At 31.9% G+C, this 11,088-nt stretch overlaps 1 long non-coding RNA gene across 1 annotated transcript; it reads left to right on the top strand.

Annotated features, from left to right (window-relative positions):
- Positions 1-680: 680 nt before the first annotated feature.
- On the top strand, positions 681-3,362 carry LOC149495768 (uncharacterized). Its single transcript, XR_016321115.1, has 2 exons — positions 681-1,254; positions 3,085-3,362. It is a non-coding gene; the product is annotated as an uncharacterized LOC149495768 (long non-coding RNA).
- The last annotated feature ends 7,726 nt before the right edge of the window (positions 3,363-11,088 follow it).

The following is an 11,088-nucleotide window of genomic DNA, read 5'->3' on the forward strand; positions in this document are numbered from 1 at the left end:
TTATAATAAATTATAAACATAAAATAAAAAATTAATTTTTTATTTCAATGACACAAATCATATTTAAAAAAAAAAAACACTTCATTTTTATTGGTAATAAAAAAAATCTTAATTGATTAGCTTGGTGTATTGAGTAATCTCATATATCAGGAGCTACGTTGCACGGACAATGGACACAAGATACAGGAATGTACGTGAAACACCCTGAATTTTTATTTTCAAAACTTTGGAATTTTTATTAAATCAAAAACCCGAATTTTTGGATAGTATGGGTTGTTAAGACCGAGCAAGTTTAACTTGAGCCTGAATTTGAATTGGGCCCAAGCCCAATAACAGACTGTCCGGAAATTTTGATGAAATAAAAGGGAACTCTACGATATAAACTAATTATCCTAAATTAATTTATTATTATCATTATTTGTTGTACTATTAGAAAGTAAATTGAAGCGATGTTTTATGATCCAACTAAATAATTAGATAAATTAAACCGGACCTAAAAATCAATTAACTATGTCGAAACCACACGAATAATCGAAAAATCGAGCGAAAAACTCAAAAACCAAACGAAATGAGACCAAATCACTGAATCGGACCGAACCGGTTTGAATCGAACCGGACCGGCCCATTTCCTTTCTTTTCTTTTTCTTTTCTTTTCTTCCTTCTCCTTCTGCAGTAGCGTGACCACCTCCTCCTCCTCCTCCTCCCTCTTCTTCGATCTCCTTCCTCCGGCCACCAAATTCGGCAAATGAATACTCTAAAAACATCTACTCAACGCGAGGAAGAAGATTATAGCATAGATTTGAATTGAAATTGTGTCTATTTTGAAGGGGAAGAACCTGAAGTTTTGGACACCCTTTTTCCGGCGATTCACGCCGTTTCAGGCAAGCCTAGGGCTCAAGGTGAGTACCAAATGACTCCTCTCTTCTTCCTCTTTCATTTGATGGCCTCCTCGTCGACTGTAATGGCCAAAATCGGAAAACCCAAAATGGGTATCACCGAACCTTTCTGATCAATTTCCGGCCAAATAGTTCGTACCCACCTTGATTTGAATACATATTAATGATCTTCTCATCGAAACGAATAAAATGATATATTGTTTATTAATTTTGGTGATGATTTGAATTTCCGGCCACCGTGCACGGCGGTCGGTGGCGGCGGTCCGGTGACCGGCCGGCGGCACTCCGGCGAGGCCCCGAGAGACAGAATCCTCTTCTCTTCGCGCTGATCATGGAATCGTCGCCCGATTCCCAATGGGTATGTTCTAAGACTCAATTCTTAATTTTTATATATATAAAAAGAATTAATTGACTAATGAATTTAATCGAGTTATTAAATAGACTAAATTGAATAACAAGAAATTAACTTATTGAATTAACTAAATAAAAATAAAATAAAATAAAATAAAATAAAATAAAATAAAATAAAATAAAATAAAAATAAAATAAAATAAATAAATATATATATATATATATATATATATATATATATATGAACATTTATAGTCCTTTGTAAATAAATTAGATTGATTAGTGTGCGTATTTGGATAGCGAACATGATTTGTTAACTGGTTTAGGACTTTAGAATAAACTAATTGTAAATTAGTTTAGAACATTGTCAAATAAATTACATGATTATTATTATGACTAGGTGATTTGAGGAGAAAGAATAAATTAGAATTAGTTAATTAGTTAATTAGATAACCATTAGATCAAAACTAGCCGATTGTGCATAAGAGAAGTAAGGCGAATTTTAGTTGGTTAACGGCTAGAATCAAAATTTGATAAATTAAGACTTGGGAGGCCTAGTCATTTTCGATATCGATATAAAAATCAAATTTTAATAGGTAGTAGTTATAATTAGTTATGGCTAAAATATGTTTTAGCTGTTTAACAAATTAGTTACCGTAAAGCTAATAATTTAATTAATAAATGATCTTATATGGATATTATTAGAATTAGTTTGTAAATTGTTAGTTGAGTGTTGATATTGTTGTTATGGAAGGAGGATGGGATTTTAAATTGATTGATTGCCCGACGGATGGGCTGTGTGCATTGATTGAGAAAGAGATAATGATATTGTGATATTTGAGCAGGTAGATAGTCCAATTTTTAGGGAAGGTGCTGCCGAAATTTTGATAGAAATTAGACTAAATTTTAATTAACAACATAATTAATAAGTTTATTTAGATCAGTTCTATAAATTGGTACATAATAAATATAGTGCTTTGATTATTTATTATCTTTATTATTCATTTAATTATTTACATATTTATTTATTTATTTTCATTATTATTGTTAATATTGCTATTTATTTTATTATTGTTGTTTATTGTTAATACTATTTATTTATTTATTTATTTATTTATTTGCATTGATTTTGGATGTTTGATTAATTGTGTTGTGATAATGCTATGCTTTGTTTGTGTGGAATTGGGATGAAGTGGGTCACCATGGGTTTGTGAGACCGTTACCGTTATGTGGATCCTGATTACCGTTACCGTTATATATACCGTTACCGTTACATGGATCCATTACAGTTAGCCGGGTAAATGGGAGATCGGCGCCCCCGTGTGCACCTACCGTTACCGTTACCGTTAACCACAGGTTGGCTTCTCGTCGTTGCGCACCGGACAGTCTAGATTTGATCGCTGCCCGCAGGGTGGCCTCCTGTTGTGAGCGCTTGATGATCTAGATTGGATGGAAACCACCGGGTTGCCTCCTGTTGGTATGAAAAAGAAAAGAGAGGATAGAAAAACAATGAGAGGGCTGGTCAAGTGAGGATTAGACCGGTCGGCCAGTATGGGGGATCGGCTCCCTGGTGCACACGTGAGAGGATGAGCCATGTGGGAGGACGGCTCATCGGGGGTTTCGGTGACTCCACTGACCAATTTCCACGTGATGTGATTATATGAAGATGTTAATAATTGTGAGTGCTGGTGATATGCCAATTGTGTGACTGGCTGTGTGAACATATAACTAGTCGGATGACTAGATTGATATATTTATACATTTGTGTGAATGTGTGTGTTGTGCAATAATTATTATTCTTTAACAAACTCACATCTCTTTTGTTTAAATCTTTCAGGAAGTAGCTATTTCTAAGTCCCAGCTATAACTCTACTCTTTCACTGTTAGAAAAGAGTTCTCTAATTTTAGTATCGATCTATTAAATAGATAAATGTCCGAAGACTTATCTGTATTCATTTGTTAGTGAACTCCGCAGTTATAGGATTTGTATATTTTTAGTCGTATATTATTATAGATGAAATCATTCTGTGAGCATATATTATAAATATTGTATTGTAAGCAGGGTAATTTGTAAATGTTTAAGATGTTTTAAATTTGGGCCGAGGTTTAATAGAATCTTGCGGTTTATTTTCCAATCAGTATGGGCTGAATGTTAAAAAAATTATATTGAGATAGTAAATTTTTAGTGTTTCAGGCTTACTACGGGCCTCGGGGGCCTTAAACTTACCTGGGCCCTAGTGCCGGTCCGACCCATGGATTCGGGTCGTGACAGTACGAGATATGAAAATGTTTAAAAAAGGTAAGATATCCACAAGTTTAGAATATATTACACTAAATAAGTAATACATTAATATTTCAAATAAATAGATAATCATTTATAATAAATCATAAACATAAAATAAAAAAACACTAAATTTCTTATTTCAATGACACAAAAATAAATTAGAAAAAACACTTTATTTATATTGGTAAGAAAAAAAAAATCTTGGTTGATTAGCTTAGTGTATGAAGTAATTTCATATACCAGAAGCTAGGTTGCACGAACACAGGACACAAGATACACTAACGTATAAATATGAAAATTTTTAAAAAGTAGGACATTCACACGCTTAGGATAAATTATAGTAAATAAGTAATACATTAATATTTCAAATAAATAAATAATCATTTATAATAAATTTAAACGTAAAATAAAAAAAATTTAATTTCTTATTTCAATGACGCAAAAACAAAAGCACTTCATTTTCTATTGGTAATAAAAAAAACATTGGTTGATTAGCTTGGTGTATAAAGTAGTTTCATATATCAGGAGTTAGGTTGCACAGAAACGGACACGTATGGCATATAGGAATATACGCGATACGATAATTTTTAAAAAATGTAGAACATCCACACGCTTAGGGCACAATATCCTAAATAAGAAATACATTAATATTTCAAATAAATAAACAATTATTTATAATAAATCATAAAAATAAAATAAAAAATACTTAATTTCTTATTTTAGTGACACAAAAATAAATTAAAAAAACACTTCATTTTTATTGGTAATAAAAAAAATTGTTGGTTGATTGGCTTGATGTATGGAGTAATCTCATATACCAGGAGCTAGGTTGCATGAACACGGGATACGAGATACGGGAATGTATGGGTACAATAATTTTTTGAAAGTAGGACATTCATATGCTTAGTACACACTACCCCAAATAAGTAATACATTAATATTTCAAATAGATAAACAATCATTTATAATAAATTATAAATATAAAATAAAAAAATTTAATTTCTTATTTCAATGACACAAAAATAAATTAAAAAAAAATACTTCATTTTTTATTGTTAATAAAAACAAAATCTTAGTTAATTAGCTTAGTATATGGAGTAGTCTCATATACCAAGATTAATTAGCTTTGTATATGGAGTAGTCTCATATACCAAGATTTAGGTTGTACGGACACTGTACACGAGATATGAAAACTTACATGATATGATAATTTTTTTAAAAATAGAACATTCACACACTTGGGACACACTACATTAAATAAGTAATACATTGATATTTCAAATAAATAAACAATCATTTACAATAAATCATAAACATAAAATAAAAAATAATTAATTTCTTAATTCAATATAATTACTTAAATTCTCAAAATTATTATCACTATTGAAAAATACATTAATATGTGTATACATTTTTTTATGTAGGTCATACGATGTATGGTTTTTGCTATTGCATATCTTATAAAATGTTTCGCAAAATACTTAAGAAGACATATCTTAGCATTATAACTTTTAAGCATATCTCAGTGAAATACAATTTATCATTTTATTATATAATTTTACTATTTTTCAATGATGTTATAAAAGATTATTTCATCTTTTAATATTTTTCCGCGCATCGCACTGGTTCTAACACTGGTTACATTACTAAAGTTAACAACACAGAAATAGAAAAGCCACTAAAAATTACAAGTTTACATTAAAACAATAAATAATTACAGTAATTACAAAATAACTGAAATTAAAACCAAACAAATAAAAATTTTACTATATGATAACTAAAATTAATATTAGAAAAATAGAAAAATGTGAAACAAATAGTAGAAATATAATACTCATAGTAGATTGCTTCATAGAGAATTAGAATGAGAAAGCTTTCTTAGCATGGCTTTACATTTCTATATCTATACTTCTTAATGTAATTAGAGGCTAAATCATTAAAAAAACCCTCAAACTTTGCAAGTAGTTTTAATTGTACCGTATATCCAGCTTTTTTATCTTAATACCTTGAATTAATTTCAAATTTAGTTACAATAGCACCCTAATTTTAAATTGTACCCAATTCAATAAATAAAATATTTCATCCGTCTCATTTTGTCTGCTGGTTTGACAAAACACATATATTAAGAATTTAGTCAACAAAAATCATTTTGCCGTTTGTTACCCTAACTCATTAAAATATTAATAGAAGTCCTTCATTTAATGAACAATCATAAATGTTATTATGAGAAAGATAATTGTTTACATATCTAAATTTAGAAACCTTACAAATATTTTAGGACATCCAAAAAAGGAATGACAAGCAATAAAATGGGACGGAAGGATATTATTTTCGTTGGACATACATGATCAGGTTAACTAAAAACTCACCGTTTAGCAACATCCTAACTAGTATTTATTATGATTTTTTTTTAAAATTAGTAAAAGCTACGTAAAATGGTAAATTTTAGTTAGTTATAAGCATACAATATTTAGGTTTTTGTTTTGCCATTTTTTAAGCATGAAATTTTAGTTAGGGTTTATTGAAATTATAATTGAAATGACCTGAAAAATTATTTTCAAAAAATTTTCATTTAAAATTTTAATCATAAACTCTAACCAATGAAATTCGGCGGTAAATATTTTATTATTACCAAACCGGACCCATAAATCAGTTTTGATTTTTTAAAAACCATACGAAAAACCCAAAAATCATAGAATTAGACCAAACCGATTCGAATCGAACCGGAATGGTCTAGAAGCTCTAGATTTTTCCTTCCTTTTCTTTTTCTTTTCTTCTCCTTCTTCTTCCTCTATCGCGCGACAGCCTCTTCTCCTCTGTGCACTGCGTTTTCGGCCACCACCGACGAGAGCTAGGGTGGCGGTCGACCCTCCTTAAGGCGCTGGTCACTCCGCCGGTCTCCAGGCACGCGTAGCAAGCTCCGATCGGCGTGAATCGGGACTGTCTCCATTGACAGCACCTGCGCCTTCGATTTTTGGGCGAAATCTCGCCGTTCAGTCGATCTCAGATGACGGGAAGGGGCCAATCGACTCCTAATCACCTCCAGAGCATTTCCCCTCCACTGATTTGTGATTTCACTTGAGTTTTGAGGAACCACCATGAACGGCGGCGAGGGGCAGCTGTCGAGCGCGTTTCGGCCAACTAGAGGGCTGATCTCACTAAACTAACGCCGGAAATGGAATCCTTGGTGAATTTCGAGTCGAATGGTATGATAGTGGCAAATTTCTGGGCATGATCGATTCTCCGGCCACCGTAGACGGCGGATGCGGCGGTCCGTTGACCGGCCGGCGAGGATCCGGCGAGGCACCAAGAGACATATTCATCCTCTCCTCGCGTGGATTATGGATTCGTCGTCCGATTTTCAATCGTTATGCTCTAAGACTCAATTCGCAATTTTTGTATAAATTCCGAATTAATTAATTAATGAATTTGATTGAGTATTTAAGTAAATTAAATTGAATATTGTTAAATACATTTCATGAACATTAGTTGTAATTAGAAGATTTGATATTGAAATGAGAATTCTAAGCTAATGTTTAGTTATTTGGTAATTAGTTATAGAATACGTAACAATATTATTTGTTGGCTCAAGGGTCAATTTTATCTTGAGATTTTGATGATTATACAAAACAAATAAATTTAATATTCTTGTATGTGCTAATATTATTTTATGCAGAAATTATTGTTGAAATTATTGAAGAAATGAAGTTCCTACATCCCAAGATTTTTATTTGAAGACCATGAAGATTAATGAAGATATTTTCTATTGGTTAGTATTATAATAAGTCTTAGGAAATTATTGTAGGATAGAGAGTAAATAATTTTATAAGCACAAATCTATTTTATCTCTCTCAAAATTGTTTTGAAATGTTTTTGAATAAATTTATTAAGAGGATATAGCCAAAATCTTTACTCTTCACGTTTTTCCATCTAAAATATCTTTGGAGTAAATATTCTTGGTAGCTATTAAATGAAATTCTGCAAAAAGTATTTTCTAATCTAAAAAGCAGTTTCTGATTTAATACAGCTGTCTGTTTCTAATACAGCTGGCTGTTTCTGATATAAATGTTACACTGTTTTCTAAACTGAACCTTTCACCTTCAAACCTTGCATGTGTAAATATTAAATGTGGTCAAACAGCCCTTTTAATTGCAACCCATGCATTGCCTCGTTAGTTTAAAAACATCAGAAACTTCATTGCTCATTAAAGCAAAAATAATCTTAACGTTAACTTCAAAAGAGAATATCATCTTTTCATATAAAAACCATTTCCTCTTTTAAAAAGAACGGGTTTTGCAAAAGAGTATGAGTCTATTGTTTAAAGCTTAAATCTCTCAAAGCTCTCTCTTTAATCCCCCTATTTCTTTTCGTCTCTTTGCTTCAAGAAAAATTTTTAAGAGAAAAGAAAATTTATTAACAACATTTTCTGAAGAATAGTTCTGATATTTAAATCTGTTTTCTAAATTCGTTTTCTGTTCTTCCTGTGCTTATATTTGCATTTCTCTCTGTCTATATAGATTCTGTAATCTGTTGTAGACAGGCTCTTTATTTGAAAACTTTTGTGTAATAGCTTAGGTGAAAAGCTATGGTGTTACAGGTTATCAAGCGACCTTCTCCTTGTGTGAGATTCTAATGTCTTGATTTGAGTTTCTGATCTATGCAAAATCAGAAAGGGTTGAGGTTAACTAGAACCTTTGGAAATCTAGTGGGATAAAGGTTAGATCTAGGTGTTGATCTATTTTCTTGTATTGTTGGTTTGTCTCTTACCCTTGAAAAGAGATAACATAGTGGAGGATCTCAAGATGCGTCTTGGGGAGTGGATGTAGGCGAGTTAGTGCCGAACCACTATAAATCTCTGTGTTTATCTTCTTTTACTTTCTGAAGTTTTGCTTGATTATATTCTATTTACGCAACTGTTAATCTGTTTAGAAATGCGATGTTGTTAATGAGTTTCTGATTCTAATCGTGAATAAGCTTTATCTCTGTGGAACATTAGAACTATGGATTTCTGTATTGTGATTTTACCAAGTTCTAATCTATCCTTCTATATTCAGTGTAATTCACAATATGAATTATAATCAGTTTTCTAATCTTGCTTAAAGCTTTGTGAACCAGTTCTAAAATGCAATAACTGTTGTTTACAGAGTCTTTCTAAAATTGCATAAGATCTGTGAAGCTGTTCTAATCGCAATAGCTGTTCTTCACAGAATCTTTCTAAAATAGCAATAAACCTTGTGAAGCTATTCTAATCACAATAGCTATTCTTCACAGAGTCATTCTAAAATTGCTTAAGCTTTGTGAAGCTGTTCTAATCGCAATAGCTGTCCTTCACAGAGTTATTCTAAAATTGCTTAAGTTTTGTGAAGCAGTTCTAAATGCAATAATTGTTCTTCACAGAGTCTTTCTAATCGTGCAATAAGCTTTGAGAGGAAGTTCTAAACTTGATAACTAACTCTCACAAGTGCTTTCTAATTCCGCTGCAATAGAATTCTGATTTTTGTTTTTGAAAGTTAAATTTTTAGAAAACCCAATTCACCCCCCCTCTTGGGTTTGCCATATATAAACGGGACCCACATTATTGAAATATGATCGAAGGCTATTGTGACTTATTGATTAATTGGTTTGAAGTTCTTAAGTGCATATGTGTGTGTGTGGGTGTGATGGATGATGGAAGTAGCCTAAAGTTGTTGGGTTGTTTGGATTGACTACTCGATGAGTGGACTGTGTGAATTGAATGAATGAATGATTGATGAATAGGGTTATGGTGGATGGGATGAGTTGATGTGAATTTGCCCGATGGATGGGCTGTGTGTAGATTTGTGCGACATAAAATTTGGATAGTCTATTTTGTAGAGGAAATGCTGCCGAATTTTCGACAAAACACTTAATAAAGATCTAAATTAGTTGTATCCTTAATAGGTGGTAATGACTAGACTTTTAGTATTATTATTATTATTATTATTATTATTATTATTATTATTATAAGAATAATTACTTACCAAACAATTAGAAGCTTTATAAAAAAATTATAAATTAGAATAATAAAATAAATAAAGCAATGATACATATAAATATATGTATAATTTAGTTCGATGAGGTAAGATAAATAGCTATAGAGCATCAGAATTAATAAATGAATGCAAAGTATATCTATGGCATTAGGATTCTTACACAAAATTTTTCTTCTAGATGCTCGTAAAATTCCAGGATGGTGAGACAAAAGTTGGAAGGATGCAGTAGTAGAGATAGTCCTTTAAAGGACAATAAAGAACCGTGAGTAGTGTTATCCACCTGCATTTGCATCCATGCATTTATGGCTAAATGCTTATCATGCATTACCAATTAAATTGTTAATTTGTGTTGCATTATTTGTTGTTATTGGAAATGATTTGATTAGCTGTGATGTGCTTTATATTTGCTTTGCTTGTGTGGAGTTGGGATGAAGTGAGTCACCATGGGTTTGTGAGGACTGTCTATAAAATATGGATCCTGAATATGATGAAATTATGGAATTTGACCGTCGGCCAGGTATGGGAGATTGGCGGCCCCCGTGTGCACCTGATGATATGATATGGGTGATTCCCGATGATATGATATGGAAAACCATAGGGTGGCCTCCTGTTGGTATGAAAAAGAAAAGAGAGAATGAAAAAATAATGAGAGGGCTGGTCAAGTGAGGATTAGACCAGTCGGCCAGGTATGGGGGATCGGCTCCCTGGTGCACACGTTATGAGAGAATGGGCCATGTGGGAGGACGGCTCACCGAGGGTTTCGGTGATGCCACTGACTAATTTCCACGAGATGTGACTATATGAAGATGATAATAATTGCGATTGCTATTGTATTACCATTTGTGTGACAAATTGCATCATCATATAACTAGTTGGAGGACTAAATCGATTTATTTTAGCATATGGGTGATTGTGTGGGGTGAGAAGGTTATCTAACCCTACTCATTGAGTCTGACGCTCACCCCTGCCTCCTATTTTTTTTTCTAGGTAATAGGAAGAGAGAAAAGTCCTATGGATCCAACTGAGTCGAAATATTAAATATAGAAGACCGTTAATAGTTGTAATAATGATGTAAATGTAAAGGACTGTAAGTTATGGAGTTTCACAATTGTATTCCAAATGAGTTTTAATTGAATAATGAGAGTACATATATTGGTTATATGAATTGTACTTTTGATATATTGGTGAAATAAGTTGTTGGGCCTGAAGCTACAATTATAAATAGAATATGGGTTAACTAAGATAGGCTTACTACGGGCCTCGGATGCCTTAAGTCCATCCAAGTCCTAGTGCCGGTCCAGCCCATGGAGACGGGTCGTGACAAATATAAAAATAAGTTTTATTCATTACAGCATAATTTTATTTTAAGGGAAATAATTATTGTCAACATTATATAAATAAATAAAATATTTTATTTTTAATATGAATATATTATTTTTATTTTAATATTGAGTGCAATTTGAAATTTGGATACTATTATAACTAAAACTGAAGTTCATAATACTAAAAAAAGAAAGTTGAATTTAGAGTACAATTAAAATTATTC

This window comes from Jatropha curcas, chromosome 6, assembly GCF_041381405.1.
Source record: "Jatropha curcas cultivar XTBG-Jc1 chromosome 6, XTBG_Jcur_1.0, whole genome shotgun sequence".
Classification (NCBI taxonomy): Eukaryota; Viridiplantae; Streptophyta; class Magnoliopsida; order Malpighiales; family Euphorbiaceae; genus Jatropha; species Jatropha curcas.